This window comes from Amblyraja radiata, chromosome 4 (genome assembly GCF_010909765.2).
Source record: "Amblyraja radiata isolate CabotCenter1 chromosome 4, sAmbRad1.1.pri, whole genome shotgun sequence".
In the NCBI taxonomy this organism is placed as follows: Eukaryota; Metazoa; Chordata; class Chondrichthyes; order Rajiformes; family Rajidae; genus Amblyraja; species Amblyraja radiata.
Window position 1 is genome coordinate 22127250 of NC_045959.1, and position 21238 is coordinate 22148487.

Below are 21238 nucleotides of genomic sequence, written 5' to 3' on the forward strand. Positions count from 1 at the left end.
AAGACTCATTGGTGAGCACAATTCTCCACAGAACAGAGGGAATATGGAGTGAATTAGCAGGGAGAGGGGACAGAGGGCAAAGTGGTCTGTGAAGGTAAATAGATATATTTTCGTTGGCTGAATGGAAGGAGCCAGAGGAAACCTAGAATGAGTTAACTGGGGAAAGAATTGAGGTTGAAGAAAAAAATGGATTAAAATCTAGATGTCAGGTACTCACTTCAACATTCAAATGGAAGGTTTCAGAAAGTGTGGGCACCTTTTTTAAATACATTCCAGACTTTATAAATGCTTGATCATCAAGCACAGTTTAACAGCTTAACAGTCTACCCATTCATTTATCGTGGATTATTGTTGTGACTGGCTGATATTTGCATATGCTCGCTGGCAGTGACTGGGGAGGGATTATTTTTGGTATCTCATTTTTCTTTTATTGTTGTTTTGTTATATGTTGGCATAAGTTGTTTTTTATTTATTCTTTTCATACACTCTGTCTGTAACAAATGGACAACTTTGCACTTTGTTATGTGCTGAAAACTACATTTTAAAGATTTTGATTTTAAAAAAAATATCTAGTTGTCAACATCAATAATTATAAATACAAGTTGAACACTGATTTTCCAGCAGTTGATGGACCCCCCTCCCATCCCTCCCATCCCTCCCCTACCCCCCCCCCCCTCACATCTCCTCCCCCGTCCACCTAGAATCCAAAATTACAAGAGCTCAGTTGAAATTCCCTGAACGGCCATTGGTGCCATTGTAAATAGCGAGCGTTCGTTTGGCGGTGCCCCTCCGACACAAAAGAGTTATTTGTTTACATCTAAATATTGACTCAACATTTACATTTTTTGTGTTTCAATTAATAAGCAGACATACAGATTAGCAGGAGTAGGAGGAAAAGAGTTCCTAAGATCCACAACACTCTGAGATAAATAAAAAAATGCCTGTCTTAAATGGGTGACTATTTATTTTGAAACAAGTTCCCCTATAACTGGCTCTGGAAGTTGAGTCATTGACTATGTTCAACAGATTGTGGACGGAAAAGGAATGCAGGGTTAAGTCTTGATTCCATGATGCCTTTGAATGATAGAGTAGGCATGAAAAGACATAAGGACAACCTCTGTTCACCACAGGTGCCATATTGACTCAGCAGATGTTCAAGTTGTGTTTTCCATGGATATACACAACAATCTGCATTCTTTTGGTCCCTTATATTAGAAGCTTAAAACTGCATTGCAATGAATCACACCTGCAAATAGCCTTACCGCCTGAAGTTAGTTTACATATGCTGACTGAAGAGTTTTAGACAGATATAAGGATGCTGTTAGCAATGCCCATGCCATTCTATAAAGGGTAGTTAACACCGAGCATGTTAATAAGGTCAAGTGTGAGAAGACAGCGCCTTTACTTGGTGTCAATCCTTTCTGATTCCAGCTGAAGGAATTGACATGATTTCGGAATCTGATTTGGTCAGGGTCTCCTGGGCCTCTTGTAGAGAGATTGTTTGTTTGCTTCTTAGCCCTATATCAAGAAACCCGTGGCAACAAGAAACCCATTTGCTACTAATTCCTGACCTGTCGTACTTGCTTCCCTGTAAAAACAATCATGTTGCTTTAATAAAAATGAATACAAGTTTCACAAAAGTGGAATAGGAATTGATTTTGATGGAGGATCAATAGACAATAGACAATAGACAATAGGTGCAGGAGTAGGCCATTCGGCCCTTCGAGCCAGCACCGCCATTCAATGTGATCATGGCTGATCATCCACAATCAGTTCCCCTTTCCTGCCTTCTCCCCATATCCCCTGACTCTGGTATCCTTTAGAGAACTATCTAGCTCTCTCTTGAAAATATCCAGAGAACCGGCCTTCTCTGAGGCAGAGAATTCCACAGACTCACAACTCTCTGTGTGAAAAAGTGTTTCTTCATCTCCATTCTAAATGGCTTACCCCTTATTCTTAAACAGTGGCCTCTGGTTCTGGACACCCCCAACATCGGGAACATGTTTCTTGCCTCTAGCATGTCAAACCCTTATTAATCTTATTTATTTCAATAAGATCCCCTCTCATCATTCTAAACTCCAGAGTATACAAGCCCAGCTGTTCTATTCTCTCAGCATATGACAGTCCCGCCATCCCGGGAATTAAACTTGGAAATGTACGCAGCACTCCCTCAATAGCAAGAATGTCCTTCCTCAAATTAGGGGACCAAAACTGCACACAATACTCCAGGCGTGGTCTCACTAAGGCCCTATACAACTGCAGAAGGACCTCTTTGCTCCTATACTCAACTCCTCTTGTTATGAAGGCCAACATGCCATTCGCTTTCTTCACTGCCTGTTGTACCTGCATGCTTACTTTCAGTGACTGATGAACAAGGACCCCAGATCCCGTTGTACTTCCCCTTTTCCCAACTTCACACCATTTAGATAATAATCTGCCTTCCTGTTTTTGATACCAAAGTGGATAACCTCACATTTATCCACATTAAACTGCATCTGCCATGCTTCAGCCCACTCACCCAACCTGTCCAAGTCACCCTACATTCTCCTATCACCCTCCTCACAGTTCACACTGTCACCCAGCTTTGTGTCATCTGCAAATTTGCTAATGTTACTTTGAATCGCTTCATCTAAATCATTGATGTATGTTGTAGGTAGTTGCGGTCCCAGCAGCGAGCCTTGCGTTACCCCACTAGTCACTGCCTGCCATTCTGAAAGGGACCCGTTAATCCGTACTCTTTATTTCCTGTCTGCCAACCAATTTTCTCTCTATGTCAGCACTCTACCCCCAATACCATGTGCCATGTGCCCTAATTTTGCCTACTATCTCCTATGTGGGACTTTATCAAATGCATTCTGAAAGACCAGGTACACTACATTCATGAAGTCCATTTTCCCAGTTACATCCTTAAAAAATTCCAGAAGATTAGTCAAGCATGAATTCCCCTTTGAAAATCCATGCTAACTCGGACCGATCTGCGACTGCGGGTGAACAAGGAGGGAGATGATTGAACTTTATTACCTTCCATCAATCACAGTGAAGAAACATAAAAACATAGAAAATAGGTGCAGGAGTAGGCCATTCGGCCCTTCGAGCCTGCACCGCCATTCAATATGATCATGGCTGATCATCCAACTCAGTATCCTGTACCTGCCTTATCTCCATACCCCCTGATCCCTTCTGTGGCAGAGAATTCCAGAGATTCACCACTCTCTGTGTGAAAGAATGTGGATTCCACTGTGTTAGATGTTTATGTTAAATGTTATTTTATGTGGCTGTGTGTATTGTTGCTTTTCAGCTAGTATGGCTGTATGGGAATTCAAATATCACCGTACCTTAATTGGTGCATGTGACAATAAATTTGAACTTGAACTTGATAGCAGTACACAGAAGAAAGGAAGAAAGAAGAAGTGTCTCATACGTAGCAAATGCAGATTACAGATTAGAAAAATCTATGGGACACTTTAAAATGTAAAACAGTACAGCACAGGAATAGGCCCTTTGTCCCACCACGTTAGTGCTGACCATGATGCAATTTAAACTAATCCCTTCTCATTGCACTTGGTCTATATTCTTTCATTCACTGCCTGTTTGTGTGCCTGTCTAAATGCCTCTTAAATGCTGCTATCTTATCTGCTTCCGCCATTTCCTCTGGCGGTGCATTCCAGATACCTTCCATGTTCTCTGTGCAGAAATTGCCTTGTCAATATCCTTTAAACTCAACCCCTCTCACCTTAAAGCTATGCCTGCTGGTATTTGACATTTCCACCATGGGAAAAGACTCTGACTATCCACATTATCTATGCCTCTTATAATTTAAAAACAGGTCAACCCCTCTGACTTCGATGCTCCAGAGAAAACAAACCAAGTTTCATTTGTGTGTGTATTTCATAACTTTATGTTTAAATGCTTATTCAAGGAGGAAGACTCTAAACCCCTCAAAAACTCTCAGAAAGAAGAGCTGGCACCTGGCTAGTGTTGGGCATGATGGTGGTGGTAAAGTTATGCCTTTTAATCGGCTGTTGTTAATGTGCAAATCAGCCACATATATATCGGACAGTACGAGTGGTGAATGGCCTTAACCTGCTGGCTGTATTCCGCCTCACTATTGTTTTCTTTGCATTCGTGACCCCTCACCCTTAGCCTCTCTTTATCTTTAAGAAATTGTGTCAGAAGAAAGTTCCCAACCTGAAACGTCACCCATTATTTTTCTTCAAAGAGGCTGCCTGACCCACTGACCCAGCTCTTTGTGCCTATCTTTTGTATAAAGCATCATCTGCAGTTTCTTCGTTTCTACACCCTATCTTTAAGAATTTGCAGGATTTACATTTTAATTAAATGTTGGTTGTACATTCCAAACCTGTGACCAGTATCATTAAGAGGAACAAGAACTGCAGGAGTATGAGGCTTCCTGCAAGTCACATCAACTTGACTTTCGTATATATCACTATCCTTCTTCATCACTAGTGTAAATCAGAGAACTAACAGCACCACAGGGGCTCCTTCAACAAAAGAGTTACAACGGTTCACAAAGGCAGCTGTCCCCCAGCTCCTTCATTGCAACTAGGGATGGGCAATAAATGCTGCACTTGCCAAGAACCCAAGATCTAGCAAATTAATAAATATTTTAACCAAATGCCCATTAAACTCAACCGTGAGAGTTAAGACCGAGAAGTAGGACCACACGTATCTCTTAATAACGTCGGTTTATTTCTATATTTTCCTCCATTTCATGATGTATATTTTTTTTAATTTATGAACAGGAATTTTGTTTGCTTTTTCACAAATTTATTTTATCTAATGTTTTTAAAAATAGTTTCGATTTTTCTTTGTTTTCAATGTCTCTGATCACTATTTAAATTGGAAATTCGTGGAATGGGCCATTGGAGGCATAGAGTGGCATAAGGCTGTCAGCACAACGTGTGGGGCGAGGGGTTTCATTTCATGGCCACCTGTACCCCCTGCACCTTGAGGGAGGACCGCCGCAGCACCAGTGCATTGGGAGCCTGTGTTTGAAAATCGTTAGCAGGGTGTGGACCGTGCTGCGAGAGTGAGCGCTGACCAGGGGCTGGGGTCATGCACCATGGTGGAGCTGGACCTCTTTGCCTGAAATGATGGTGGAGGTAATAGCCATCTCCGCATTTACTCAGGCAGTGGACAATCTCAATCAATCAATCAATCAATCATTCAATCAGATTTATTCATCACATACACAATAAAGTGCAGTAAAATGAACTTGCCAGCAGCGGTGCAATAAAAAAAGAACATACAATCTAGGTATGTTACAAAACTTACCTTCAGCGGCGCTGCAGTTCTGTCACCGGCCATGTGCGCGACTTTGGCGCCTGTGAGGGGGGGGGCGGGATTAAAATGCCGTTTTCTCCTGCCTCTCCGAGATATATTTTATCGGGTTACTGCCTGATGCTGAAAAATCGTTCTCGGAAGTTTAAAAAAAAAACACGGGACAATTTAATTGCTGGAGTAAAATAAAAATCTACTTCTAACGCCGTCAACGGGACGGATCTCACGTACGGGACAAAACATAAGGTAAGTCATTTATTTTACATATAAACTTGCTTCTTAGGATTACTTTAATCAAAATTTCATCGGCAAAAATGTGATTATGTAAATATACGAACCGGCAGTGTTTTTCCTGCCGATATGGGGTTTAAATTCACCGCAACCGCAACGTTCCAAACGATCGCGTTCCACAAAATCTCAATCGCAAGATGATTTAAATGCCCATTAATTTACGGGAATTAAACACTAAATTCCTTCCATTTGACCTATAAATTCATGACAATGACATTTAAAAATCATGTTATATTGTGAATTATTGTGTGAATGTTACTTGGACACTTAGGATATTTAAAAATATTATTTTCTTAAGAAATGGATAGTTGTTTAGATCTAGTAATTGAATTTTGTAATTAGCTACAATTAGGTAACTAACTAATTATATGCTATAATTTCAGGTCATCCAAGTAAGATTGTTTCATATTTGTTTCAGAATGCTTCAATCTACAATAACTGAACATTTCATTCAGTTCTCATAATTTTTATGAAAGTTATGGGCTTTTGACTGTCCTCGATCACAGCTTTTGAGTTAAGTCAATGGAAAAGCAATAGGGAACAAGATGCTAATTTCCGAGTATGAAAATGGCCATATCTATTTTAATACTGAAGATATGAAAGTGAATTAGGTGTCAAATTAACTTCTTTTTATGCTTTATCTGATGGGATAAATTGCAGACTTGATTTTTTAAATCTCAAAATTTAGTAACATTGCTATACAATACACAGTAAAAATTTAACACAAACATCCACCACAGCATTCTTCAGTGTGGTGGAAGGCACAAAGCTTAGTCAGTCCTCCTTCATTTTCCCCTGTGGTCGGGTCCATAACCTCCGCAGTCGCCGCTGCGGGCGGCCAAATGTACAGGCCCTCTCGTCTGGAAGGTAAGTCCTGAATCGGTGCTTCACTATCAGAGACCACGGCTTCAGGATGACGTAGGCCGCAGGCCGGTGGTCGGAGCTCTTCAGGGATTCCCGGCGAGGGATCTCGCTCCGGATGGTAAGTAAGTACCCACCGCGCCCGCGGCTAGAAGCCCCGCAGACCGCGGCGCCAAATTGTTGTAGGCTGCGGGCCGGCGGGTCGGTGCTCTTCTTCTCCGCGGGTCCCCAACAAGGGATCCCAGGCTCCGGACACCACGCCCACGGCTAGAAGCTCCGCAGACCACGGCTTCAGACTGAACAATCCGTGGGCATCGGAAAAAGTTCACGTTGCGCCCGCTGCTGAAGCTCCGGGCCCAACTCCGGGAAGGCCAGCGCCAATCCTTGGCGTTAAGCCGCGAGGGAGGTGACATGGAAAAAGTCCATTTCGCCTCCCCTTTATTCTTAGACTGTGGCCCCTGGTTCTGGACTCCCCCAACATTGAAAACATTTTTCTAGCTTGACCAGTCCTTTTATAATTTTATACGTTTCTATCAGATCCCGTCATCCTTCTAAATTCCAGTGAATACAATCCCAGTCTTTCCAATCTTTCCTCATATGACAGTCCTGTCATCCTGGGGATTATGAATTTATGATTTATGATGAATCATAAACTTATTCATTCATTCATTCATTCATTCATTCATTCATTCATTCATTAACCTCGTGAACCTACGCTGCACTGCCTCAATAGCAAGGAAGTCCTTCCTCAAATTAGGAGACTAAAACTGCACACAATATTCCAGATGTGGTCTCAGAGGGCCCTGTACAACTGCAGAAGGACTTGTTTACTCCTATACTCAAATCCTCTTATTATGAAGGCAAACGTGCCATTAGCTTTATTCACTTCCTGCTGTACCTGCATGTTTACTTTCAGTGATTGCTGTACAAAGACACCGAGGTCTCATTGTACATCTCTTTTTCCTAATCTGACACCATTTAGATAATAATCTGCCTTCTTGTTCTTGCTGCCAAAGTGGATAAATTTACGTTTATCTACATTATACTGCACCTGCCATGCCATGCCAGGGCAAAAATCAAAAAGGGCCACTTTTCAACAAAATTGTATAAGGGGTAAGAGTGTTGTAAAAACAAGCCTGAAGGCTTTGTGTCTCAATGCAAGGAGCATTCGTAATAAGGTGGATGAGTTGAATGTGCAGATAGCTATTAATGACTATGATATAGTTGGGATCACGGAGACATGGCTCCAGGGTGACCAAGGCTGGGAGCTGAACATCCAGGGATATTCAATATTCAGGAGGGATAGAGAGAAAGGAAAAGGAGGTGGGGTAGCGTTGCTGATTAGAGAGGAGATAAACGCAATGGAAAGGAAGGACATTAGTTTGCAGGATGTGGAATCGGTATGGGTAGAGCTGCGAAACACTAAGGGGCAGAAAACGCTGGTGGGTGTTGTGTACAGGCCACCTAACAGTAGTAGTGAAGTTGGAGATGGTATCAAACAGGAAATTAGAAATGCGTGCGACAAAGGCAAAACCGTTATAATGGGTGACTTCAATCTACATATAGATTGGGTGAATCAAATTGGCAGGGGTGCTGAGGAAGAGGATTTTTTGGAATGTATGCAGGATAGTTATCTAAATCAACATGTAGAGGATCCAACGAGAGAGCAGGCTATTTTAGACTGGGTATTGAGTAATGAGGAAGGGTTAGTTAGCAGTCTTGTTGTACGTGCCCCCTTGGGCAAGAGTGACCATAATATGGTTGAGTTCTTCATTAGGATGGAGAGTGACATTGTTAATTCAGAAACAATGGTTCTGAACTTAAAGAAAGGTAACTTTGAGGGTATGAGACGTGAATTGGCCAAGATTGACTGGCAATTAATTCTAAAAGGGTTGACGGTGGATATACAATGGAAGACATTTAAAGACTGCATGGATGAACTACAAAAATTGTTCATCCCAGTTTGGCAAAAGAATAAATCAGGGAAGGTAGTGCATCCGTGGATAACAAGGGAAATCAGGGATAGTGTCAAAGCGAAGGATGTTGCGTACAAATTAGCCAGAAAAAGCAGCATACCGGAGGACTGGGAGAAATTCAGAGACCAGCAGAGGAGGACAAAGGGCTTAATTAGGAAAGGAAAAATAGATTATGAAAGAAAACTGGCAGGGAACATAAAAACTGACTGCAAAAGTTTTTATAGATATGTGAAAAGAAAGAGATTAGTTAAAACAAATGTAGGTCCCTTGCAGTCAGAAACGGGTGAGTTGATCATGGGGAACAAGGATATGGCGGACCAATTGAATAACTACTTTGGTTCCGTCTTCACTAAGGAAGACATAAATAATCTGCCGGAAATAGCAGGGGACCGCGGGTCAAAGGAGTTGGAGGAATTGAGTGAAATCCAGGTTAGCCGGGAAGTGGTGTTGGGTAAATTAAATGGATTAAAGGCCGATAAATCCCCAGGGCCAGATAGGCTGCATCCCAGAGTACTTAAGGAAGTAGCTCCAGAAATAGTGGATGCATTAGTAATAATCTTTCAAAACTCTTTAGATTCTGGAGTAGTTCCTGAGGATTGGCGGGTAGCAAACGTAACCCCACTTTTTAAGAAGGGAGGGAGAGAGAAAACGGGGAATTACAGACCAGTTAGTCTAACATCGGTAGTGGGGAAACTGCTAGAGTCAGTTATTAAAGATGGGATAGCAGCACATTTGGAAAGTGGTGAAATCATTGGACAAAGTCAGCATGGATTTACAAAAGGTAAATCATGTCTGACGAATCTTATAGAATTTTTCGAGGATGTAACTAGTAGCGTGGATAGGGGAGAACCAGTAGATGTGGTGTATCTGGACTTCCAGAAGGCTTTCGACAAGGTCCCACATAAGAGATTAGTTTACAAACTTAAAGCACACGGCATTGGGGGTTCAGTAATGATGTGGATAGAGAACTGGCTGGCAAACAGGAAGCAAAGAGTAGGAGTAAACGGGTCCTTTTCACAATGGCAGGCAGTGACTAGTGGGGTACCGCAAGGCTCAGTGCTGGGACCCCAGCTATTTACAATATATATTAATGATCTGGATGAGGGAATTGAAGGCAATATCTCCAAGTTTGCGGATGACACTAAGCTGGGGGGCAGTGTTAGCTGTGAGGAGGATGCTAGGAGACTGCAAGGTGACTTGGATAGGCTGGGTGAGTGGGCAAATGTTTGGCAGATGCAGTATAATGTGGATAAATGTGAGGTTATCCATTTTGGTGGCAAAAACAGGAAAGCAGACTATTATCTAAATGGTGGCCGACTAGGAAAAGGGGAGATGCAGCGAGACCTGGGTGTCATGGTACACCAGTCATTGAAAGTGGGCATGCAGGTGCAGCAGGCAGTGAAGAAAGCGAATGGTATGTTAGCTTTCATAGCAAAAGGATTTGAGTATAGGAGCAGGGAGGTTCTACTGCAGTTGTACAGGGTCTTGGTGAGACCACACCTGGAGTATTGCGTACAGTTTTGGTCTCCAAATCTGAGGAAGGACATTATTGCCATAGAGGGAGTGCAGAGAAGGTTCACCAGACTGATTCCTGGGATGTCAGGACTGTCTTATGAAGAAAGACTGGATAGACTTGGTTTATACTCTCTAGAATTTAGGAGATTGAGATGGGATCTTATAGAAACTTACAAAATTCTTAAGGGGTTGGACAGACTAGATGCAGGAAGATTGCTCCCGATGTTGGGGAAGTCCAGGACAAGGGGTCACAGCTTAAGGATAAGGGGGAAATCCTTTAAAACCGAGATGAGAAGAACTTTTTTCACACAGAGATTGGTGAATCTCTGGAAATCTCTGCCAGAGAGGGTAGTCGAGGCCAATTCATTGGCTATATTTAAGAGGGAGTTAGATGTGGCCCTTGTGGCTAAGGGGATCAGAGGGTATGGAGAGAAGGCAGGTACGGGATACTGAGTTGGATGATCAGCCATGATCATATTGAATGGCGGTGCAGGCTCGAAGGGCCGAATGGCCTACTCCTGCACCTAATTTCTATGTTTCTATGTTTCTATGTTTCTATCTGCCCACTCACTCAACCTGTCCAAGTCACCCTGCAACCTCCTAGCATCCTCTTCGCTGTTCACACTGCCACCCAGCATTGTTTCATCTGCAAATGTGCTGGTGTTACTTTTAATCCTCATCATTAATATATATTCTAAATAGTTGCGGCACCAGCACCGGGCCTTGCGGCACTCTACTCGCCACTGCCTGGCATTCTGACGGGACTCATTTATTCCTATTCTTTGTTTCCTGTCTGCCAACCAATTCGCTATCCATTTTAATACCCATTCCCCAATAACATGTGCTCTAATTTTGCCCACTAATCTCCTGTGTGGGACCTTATCAAAGGCTTTCTGAAATTCCAGATACACTACATCCACTGGCTCTCCTTCCTCCATTTTACTTGTCACATCCTCAAAAAATTCCAGAAGATTAGTCAAGCAGGATTTCCTCTTCATAAATTCATGCTGACTTGGACCAATCCTTTTACTGCTATCCAAATGCACCATTATTACCTCTTTAATAATTGACTCCAGCACCATCGATTTCAGACTAACTGGTCTATACTTCCTCGTTTTCTCTCTCGCTCCTTTCTACAAAAGTGGGATAACATTAGCTACCCTCCAATCCACAGGAATTGATCCTGAATCTATAGAACATTGGAAAATGATCACCAATGCATCCACAATTTCTAGAGCCACCTCCTTGAGCACCGTGGAATGCAAACCATCAGGCCCTGGGGATTTATCAGCCTTCAGTCCCATCCGTATACCCAATACTATTTCTCGCCTAATGCAAATATGTTTCAGTTCCTCTGTCTCCCTAGTCCATCTGGGAGATTGTATGTGTATTCCCTAGTGAAGACAGAACCAAAGTACCTGTTTAACTGTTCTGCCATTTCCTTGTTCCCCATAATAATTTCTCCTGTTTCTGCCTTCAAGGGTCCCACATTTGTCTTTACTAATTTTTTTCTCTTAACATACCTAAAGAAGCTTTTACTATCCTTCTTTATATTCTTGACCAACTTACGTTTGTACATCATCTTTTCACTCCGTATTGCCCTTTTGTTACCTTCTGTTGTCCTTTGAAAGTTTCCCAATCTTCTGGCTTCCTGCTACTCTTTGCTATGTTATACACCTTTTCTTTTAGTTTTATTCCATCCCTAACTTCCTGTGTCAGCCACGGTTGCCTCTTACTCCCCTTAGAATCTTTCTTCCTCTCTGTGCCTGCAAAGCTGCAGCAAGCGAGGCTTTCATAGAAACATAGAAACATAGAAACATGGAAAATAGGTGCAGGAGGAGGCCATTCAGCCCTTCGAGCCTGCACCGCCATTCATTGTGATCATGGCTGATCATCCCCTATCAATTAATTGTTATTCATTGTTCCAATTCATATAGCGGTGCTTAAGACAAATAAACACTCCTGGGTCTTGACGCACAGAGTTAAGGACCAGGTGAATTTGGAACAGGATGATACCACTGGCCTCTCAGTCTTGCTCCAACATTCAATAAATTGATCTGACAGGAAACCCAATTCTGTATTCCCCCTTCACCCCTTTGCTTAACAGGAATTTATCATCAAGAATTGTCAAGTCTGCTCTCTGCCTTAAAAATATTCTAAAAATCTGCTTCCCGTTTCCTTTCAGGAAAGGTATTTGAAAGACCTCATCTTTCTTAAATAGACAGCCCCGAAAGGGCCTGTCCTACTTAGGTGATTTTTTAGGCAACTGCAGTCGACTAGGCTGTCGCCACATGGTCGCCGGGGTGTAGCCTGTACGGTCGTGTGTAGCCTCCTTAGTCGCCTCAAAGAGTAACAGCGTCTTTCTGGTCGTCACTGGATTTTCAACATGTTGAAAACGTTTTCTGAGACATTCGGCTACAGTGAGTTGGCGCCAATGATCGTAGCTTGACTTCTCCTGATTAAGGTGCAGTCGTAGTTGTCGCCAGGTTAACGTAGGTTGTCGCCAGGTTAACGTAGTTTGTCACCAGGTGACATAGGTTGTCGCCAGGTGACATAGGTTGTCGCCAGGTGACATAGGTTGTCGCCAGGTGATGTAGGTTGTCGCCAGGTGACATAGGTTGTCGCCAGGTGACATAGGTTGTCGCCAGGTGACATAGGTTGTCGCCAGGTGACATAGGTTGTCGCCAGGTGACATAGGTTGTTGCCAGGTGATGTAGGTTGTCGCCAGGTGACGTAGGTTGTCGCCAGGTGACATAGGTTGTCGCCAGGTGACATAGGTCGTTGCCAGGTGAGGTAGGTTGTCGCCAGGTGCCATAGGTTGTCGCCAGGTGACGTAGGTTGTCGCCGGTGCTGACTTTGTTTTTTTTTTTTGTTAAAGTAATGATTCTATTTCAAATGTTATGTCCTAAGGGACTGTCCCACTTGGGCGACCTAATCCGTGAGTTCTGGCGAGTTTGCCCTCGACTCATACTCACAGCATGGTCGCCACAAGGTCGTAGGAGGTCTTTGTAACTCTCCCTTATGCTCGAGAGTAGTCCCCGTGTACTTGAGGCCTCAGCTAGGTCGCGGCGTATTTTTCAACATGTTGAAAAATGCCCACGAGTAAAAAAAGGTCACCATGGAAAAAATCGAAACTTTTTTACTCGTGGGTTTAGTCGTAGTAGGTCATAGTAGGTCGTAGTAGATCGGCATGTTAGTCGTAGGTAATCGAGGGTAGTCGAAGGTAGTCGACGGTAGTCGTAGATAGTCTTCAGCATAGTCGAAGGAAGTTCAAAGGGTGGTCGAAGGAGATCGAAGGAGGTTGTCTTCACTCTCCACTATTCAGTGTCCAATTTTCCCGAAGTTAGTCATAGCTAGTCGTAGCTTGTCGAAGCTAATCTTCAACATAGTCGAAGGAGGTCGAAAAAGGTCTTCTACATAGTCGAAGGAGGTCTTCAACATTACATTTTTTCAAACTCTTCTAAACTCGCCCAAGTGGGACAGCCCCTTTAGGGGGGCCCAGTCGCCAGTTTTTCGGCGACCTTCTACGATAATGACAGTCGCCTAAAAATAGCTTAAGTGGGACAGGCCCTTAAGTCATAAACAGTGACCTCTTATTCTAGAGAGACACTAGAGACTGCAGATGCTGGAATGTAGAGCGGGAAACAAACTATCAGAGGGCGAGCAGCATCCATGGTCAATGTTTTAGGTCATAACCCTACATCCAGGTGGGCTGTAGTACTATATCTTGGTAAGAATGTTGTTGAAGAACAGAAGAGCAGTTAGGAACCTCAGTGGGAGAACCATCAGAGAGGGACCCACAGAACTATCTTTGTAGAGAAGAGGAGAACTCATTCAAAATTGGCAGGGCCTTTAAAAGAATTTGCAGTGGAGTATTGGTGGTGGCCCATCGGTAACGACAATGGCAGGTTGTGCAGTCTCAATTCTGGTGGGTTCTGACATGGCCCATGAGTCCAATTCGTGAACTGCACACTCGAGGGCAGTGGGGGCAGATGGAGGTCATCGCTGGCGGTTTCTGGGCGGCAGCCTTCCTCCTCTCGCTGGCTTTGGTAAGTCGTTCTATGCGGCGCTCATCGAAGCTGCAGGCTGTGTTCACACTGCTGCGTGCCAGCGTGTTCTGTCGCTGGCGCAGGTTTCCAGTTGCTTGGGCGCAAGAACACAATAGTGGAGATGGTCCTTGATGCAATCTTGGTACTGCTTCCTGGGATGCCCACGATTCCTTTGTCCCTTTTTTTTTTAATTTTTTTTTTTTATTATGAAACTACTTTTATTCAAAAAATAAACATAAACATAGAGTATTAACACAATCAAAGACTGCCTATGCTGACAGTTTACAAGCAAATGATCGTCAAATTAATAACATCAACGTCAACTGGACCCACGAAATGGCCGTTGAAGGTTCCATTTATCAACAAAACACTCGACCTGGGAGAGAACGCCGTAGAAGACCTGTCGACGGTGTTATTAACAATGCTCTGAAAAGGCACAGGATACTCTTATTTGCAAATTTAAAAAAAACATGAATATCCTATGATTTGTGGAAAATTAACACAAAACCTACTTAGGCTTTCATTCTGCATCAGAGGTTGTCCCAGTGACATCACAATGCTGGAATCAGGAGCAAAACTCAAACAGCTGGATGAACTGGGCCAAGCAGCATCTGCAGAGTGAAAGGGATTTTCTATGTTTCAGGTTGAGACCCAACATCAGGACCTATTCTTCTAAATTCTCCCACAAGAAGAAATATCTTCTCCACTTCCACTCTGTTAAGACCCCTTGTCGCATGTCACACTTAGGCGATTTTTTAGGCAACTACAGGTGACTAGTTTGTCGCCCCATGTTCACCGGTGGTCGCCGAGAGTAGTCTCAGTCACGCAAAAATTCAACACGGTGAAAGTGGGTTTGACGCCAATGAGCATAGCCCGACTTCTCCTAATGTAGGTGCTGCGTGGGTTGTCGCCAGGATGACGTAGGTTGCCGCCGGTTTTTCAGCGACCTGCTACGACTATGACAGTCGCCGGCAAATGCCTAAAAAATAGCCAAGTGCGACAGGCCCATTAGACATCATATGTTTCAATGAAGTCCGCTCTTACTCTTCTAAACACAATGGATTTAAGTTTAACATGTACAACATTTGCTCATTAGATATCCTGTCCACTCTATATTTGTTTAAGAAGGAACTGCAGATGCTGGAAAATTGAAGGTAGACAAAAAAGCTGGAGAAACTCAGCGGGTGAGGCAGCATCTATGGAGTGAAGGAAATAGGCATTTAGTCTTTCCAGGTGCGGCAGAGGTTCACCTGCACCTCGTCCAACCTCATCTATTGCATCCGCTGCTCTAGATGTCAGCTGCTCTACATCGGTGAGACCAAGCGTAGGCTTGGCGATCGCTTCGCCAAACACCTCCCCTCAGTTCGTAATAACCAACCTGATCTCTCGGTGGCTCAGCACTTCAACTCCCCCTCCCATTCCGAATCCGACCTTTCTGTCCTGGGCCTCCTCCATGGCCAGAGTGAGGACCACCGTAAATTGGAGGAGCAGCACCTCATATTTCGCTTGGGCAGTTTGCACCCCAGCGGTATGAACATTGAACTCTAATTTAAGGTAGTCCCTACTTTCTCCTCCCCATCTCAGCACTCCCTCAGCCCACTAGCTCCACCTCTTCCTTTCTTCTTCCCCCCCCCCCCATCCCCACCCTCACATCAGTCTGAAGAAGGGTCTCGACCCGAAACGTTGCCTATTTCCTTCGCTCCATAGATGCTGCCTCACCCGCTGAGTTTCTCCAGCTTTTTTGTCTATCTGTCCACTCTAGATATCACTTTAGTAAGTGTTTTCTGAACCGCTTCTAAAACATTGCCATCCTCTGTAAATAAGAGAAAAACACATTGTACACATGTTGTCTCACCAATGCTCCATGTAACAAACACGCAGCCTCACTACTTCTGTAATTAATTCCTTTCACAATAAATAACACCATTCTGTTAGCTTTCCTAATTACTTGCTATACAATGCCTTTTGGCAATCATGCACAAGGACTCTCAATACCTCTCCATCTCACAACTCTGCTATCTCTCTCTATTTAGACCAAGATTCAAGATTCAAGAGAGTTTATTGTCATGTGTCCCTGATAGGACAATGAAATTCTTGCTTTACATCAGCACGACAGAACATAGTAGGCATTGACTACAAAACAGATCAATGTGTCCATATACCATTATATAAATATATACACACATGAATAAATAAACTGATAAAGTGCAAATAACAGATAATGGGCTATTAATGTTCAGAGTTTTGTCCGAGCCAAGTTTAATAACCTGATGGCTGTGGGGAATTAGCTATTCCTGAACCTGGTCGTTGCAGACTTCAGGCTCCTGTACCTTCTACCTGAAGGTAGCAGGGAGATGAGTGTGTGGCCAGGATGGTGTGGGTCCTTGATAATACTGTTAACCTTTTTGAGGCAGCGACTGCGATAGATCCCCTCGATGGAAGGGAGGTCAGAGCCGATGATGGACTGGGCAGTGTTTACTACTTTTTGTAGTCTTTTCCTCTCCAGGGCGCTCAAGTTGCCAAACCAAGCCATGATGCAACCGGTCAGCATGTTCTCTACTGTGCACCTGTAGAAGTTAGAGAGAGTCCTCCTTGACAAACCGACTCTCCGTAATCTTCTCAGGTGCTGATGTGCTTTCTTAATAATTGCATCTATGTTCTCGGACCAGGAAAGATCTTCAGAGATATGCACGCCCAGGAATTTGAAGCTCTTGACCCTTTCAACCATCGACCCGTTGATATAAACGGGACTGTGGGTCCCCATCCTACCCCTTCCAAAGTCCACAATCAGTTCCTTGGCTTTGCTGGTGTTGAGGGCCAGGTTATTGTGCTGGCACCATATGGACAGTCGTTCGATCTCTCTTCTATACTCTGACTCATCCCCATCAGTGATACGTCCCACAACAGTCGTGTCGTCAGCGATCTTGATGATGAAGTTCGCACTATGACCGGCTACGCAGTCATGAGTATAGAGTGAGTGCAGCAGGGAGCTGCGCACGCAGCCTTGAGGTGCTCCCGTGCTGATTGTTATCAAGTCTGACGCATTTCCACCAATACAAACAGACTGTGGTCTGTGAATGAGGAAGTTGAGGATTCAATTGCAGAGGGATGCGCAGAGACCCAGTTCTGCGAGTTAGGTCACCAGCTTGGAGGGGATGATTGTACTAAATGCCAAACTGTAATCAATGAATCAATGAATAACAGCCTGACATATGAGTTTTTGTTGTCCAAGTGGTCCAGAGCGGAGTGGAGGGCCAGCAAGATCGCATCCACCGTTGATCTGATGTGGCGGTAAGCGAACTGCAGTGGGTCCAGGTTTTTGTCGAGGTAGGTGATTTGATGATGTGGGGAAAACCAACTTTTGTTTGCAAATAAAAGATTAAACTTCTTGAAGAATTCTCCGCATGATCTGAATTAATTTGAGTATTGAAAACCACAACAACGCACATGGGGATCACAGAGAGAAAGTAAAAACTCTAGTTATTTAGTGCTGATGGTCAGGATTGAACCTGAGATGCTACGAAGCAGCAGTACAACAATTGTACACAGGAGGGGTACTGGTGAGGTCATACCTGGAATACTGTGCACAGATTTGGTCCCTTGTTTAAGAGAGGATAACTGGTATCGGACTAATGGACTACTCATTTCTGAGAAGAGAGGGTTATTCTATCGTAAACAGATAAAGAGATCAGCTCTGTATTCTTTGGAATTTCCAAAAATAAGGGGTAAACTCATTGAATTATCATATGGGCCCAAGATATGGAAGTTGTCGTGAGGTTTGATCAGCCATGGTCAGCCATGATCATATTGAATGGTGGTGCAGGCTCGAAGAGCCGAATGGCCTACTCCTGCACCTATTTTCTATGTTTCTATGTTTCTACAAATAGGGGAATCTCGAATAAGGGAACGTAGTTACAAGGATATTTAAAACTAAGGTGTGCAGGTCATTCTTCTTGCAAAGAGCAGTGAATCCCTGAAATTCCTTGTGGAGGGCATTTTAAGAGGAAGTTGATGCATTAAAAAAAAATCAATATATTGAGGGCTAAGGAAACCTGAGAGTTGAGACCTAGGGCAGGCCAGCCACGATCATATTTAATGATAGGGCAGCGTTGAGGGGACGAGTGGCCTACTACTGCTCTTATTTTCTTATGTCCCTACGGTGCTGCCCTAAACTAATTTGTCAGCTAGCATGGTCATAATGGCCAGAATGGCCTCTTTCTGTGCCATACATTTCCCTGATTTTACACTGCTTCAAACAACTCAAATTCTGGATTAGTTACTGCCACAACCAAACCATGTATTTTATATTTCCAATTTCTGTATATTTTTCAGATTAAGATTTGTATCTTATACCCTAGCCAACTTGGAGTAAAATTCTGTGCCCTTTGCTACTTTTATTTATTTTGGAACTAAACCTCGGTGTGTGCCAACACATCCAGATGGCTTAAACCCTGCAAGAATTTCAGGTATATTGCTGTTCTTACACTTAAGTATAGGCACGGATGTGACTAGCAAGCCACTTTCACAAATGTTTCTCTTGAAGACGTTACATGTGAATCGAAGCAGAGCAAAATACACCGAGGTTAAAAATTGAGGTGAAATATGTCTTTCCGCAAGAAGATTAAAAATGGATAGCCTGCTTGAAGTGGAGGAGGGTTAAAGAAAATATGAAAAGGCAACTTGGGATAACAAGCAAGTGAGATTTGCTTTCTCTCAATGCTGCTCTTTAGTCGTAATAGGATAACCCTTTAACAAGCTGGTGGCCTATCAAGCTGCCCCTCAGAAATGACCCCAGGGTGAAACAGGGAAGTCATCTCTGCTTAAAGCAATTCCATCTCAGTTACCAGCCAATAATGAAGTGACCTAGAATAATAAAAAACCCTTTTCAACCAAGTGATGATTTTTGACTCGGATAAGAGTGGGAATCCTGATTCGGAGTCACAGTTCATTTCATTTTTCACTCCTGATGAGATCTGAAGTCGTTATCTGATAAAATTGAACAACTATTACTAGGCTTTGCTGAGTAAAGCCCTCTTGACTGTTCTTAACAGAAATCCTATACACTGCAGTTTGTCAGTAGTTTTGAATTCATCGCCGCAGTGCGATGATAGGAATAATCTTACCAACCAAGATTGGCAGTTCATTTCAAAAATCAATATTTACAATTTACTTCTTTCAAAGTTCATTCAAGAGAAGATTCCATATTATCCCTCTCCAAATAAGCTGATCATATCTGCAGCGTCCCTTGGAATGAGTTTTCCCAAAATGTGAATTTTTGGTAAAAATCAATGTCAGCATTGTGCGCTTTAATCTTGCCTCTGATGACAGTAAATCTTTATCTTTTTATGGGTAAAAGCCAGTGGCTGCTGACACCATTTCCTCTCAGAACAAAGCCTAGTCCATGTGGGCTCTGGTAGATACATGGAACCCTAATGTAGCTGGACATGTTTCACTGGGGCCATTAATCAGATGCACTGACAGCCACTTTCCAACAGCTCACTGGTCTGCAGTATACTTCATCCAAAAGAAAATAAAGGCAATGCATTTTATTTTATAGTATTTTAAACCTTTCTAATTATTTTCACTATAAATGCATCTGTTTGAATTTTCCTTTCCTTGTGCAATAATAATCAATATTCACAATAACACTTAAGCTGTGTCCTGTCCGTTCTTTTAATGGGAAACCTGGCTAATATGCTTTAAAAAACCTCCTGACTTTATATGAATATCTCTATTCAGAGGCAGATTCCTGCACTGCGATGGCAGGGGTAAGACAATTACCTGTAAAGCTAGTTTAGGTTGAAGTTTTCCAGTTCCAATAAATCTTGAGACAGAGCAGCAGGTTTTGAGATCTGTTCCCAAATATTAAAAGCATTAATTGAACCAACTACAGTAGCTATACTGCAATGAAGAGGAGTGAAATTAGCATGATTTGTCTGAATATGGTACTTCAAAGCTATAACATGATCAACAAGCCCATTGAAATTTTAATTTAAAATATTAAGCTTCACAATTTACAGAAATTTCACTTTAACATAAGCTTTTTTTATATTTCCTCAAGCAACCAAAAAATAAACACATAGCCACTATTGTACTTGCAAATACCTTTGTGTGTACCTGTTATAGCCAATTCACAACCAATATAAACCAGGATTGGAAATGTTTTGCAATTGGCATGTTGCTTTAAAAAGGACTCCCCTTCACCCTTGGAGACCTCAATTTGAACCTTGCACACTCACTCACACACAAAAAAGATTTCACGATCACTGCCTGCTATTTAGGGTCAAGAACTGTGCTGAATTTGCCTTAATCACCTGTGTCTGAAGCACAAACCTTCACTTCCTGCTGTTTATATTTGAAGTGTTTTTATTGTATGTCCTTTTGTAACCATCAGCGTGAAGCTGTCAACACACAAAGGGATGAATGTTGTTTTTTCACCTTTTTCAAAAGCATGATGCATTTTGAGATGACATCGATTCACCAAGTGTCGACTGCGTATCAGTGCTTGCTGTGCCTGTAGTAAGGGTACAATTATTAATCAAATAAACACGCGCAGTGCTTAAAAGCAACATTGGAAAAATCATGTAACTGTTGTACACTTGGTGACAGGCTGCGCTGCTGCAATGGGAAACTGAAAAGCCAAGGGAAAAAAGCAACTAGAAATTAACTGCTGGGTTAAGATAAGTTTCACAACATTTTAAGAAAGCCACATTGTCAACGAGGGAACCACCAACCACCTACAAGCATCGGGAGAGAGCTCCAAATGCATGTTTTAGATGCACCGTTAAACTAAAGCTCCATTCGTCCCCTCAGATGGATATAATAGATATGGTGGCATAATTGCATGAGCACAGGATGGAAGATTGTGGTCCATTCTGGTATCTGTCCAGTGGTTACTCTTTCAGAACCCTTCGTTCATCATCATAAAAGTTAAATGCTTTGGAATTAAGATGAGAGAACATATGGGTAGAAATTGACCATTTAGACCTGTGAGGCAAATTGATGTGCAATGGCCAGTGGCTGCTTTATGACCCATCCCCATGCTTCCTACTGCGGACATTCTCATTGGTAGCTTTGGTTGGCAATTATCTATCATTTTCAGAATCTAAATTAACAATTGATCAAGAACTAACTGCTCCTGGACTAGAAATAGTATCGCAATTAGAAGCACATATATATTAATTCCGTTTTTCTCTCTCCACATTTGCTGTCTGATTTGCTGGCTATTTCCAGCCTTTTCTTTTG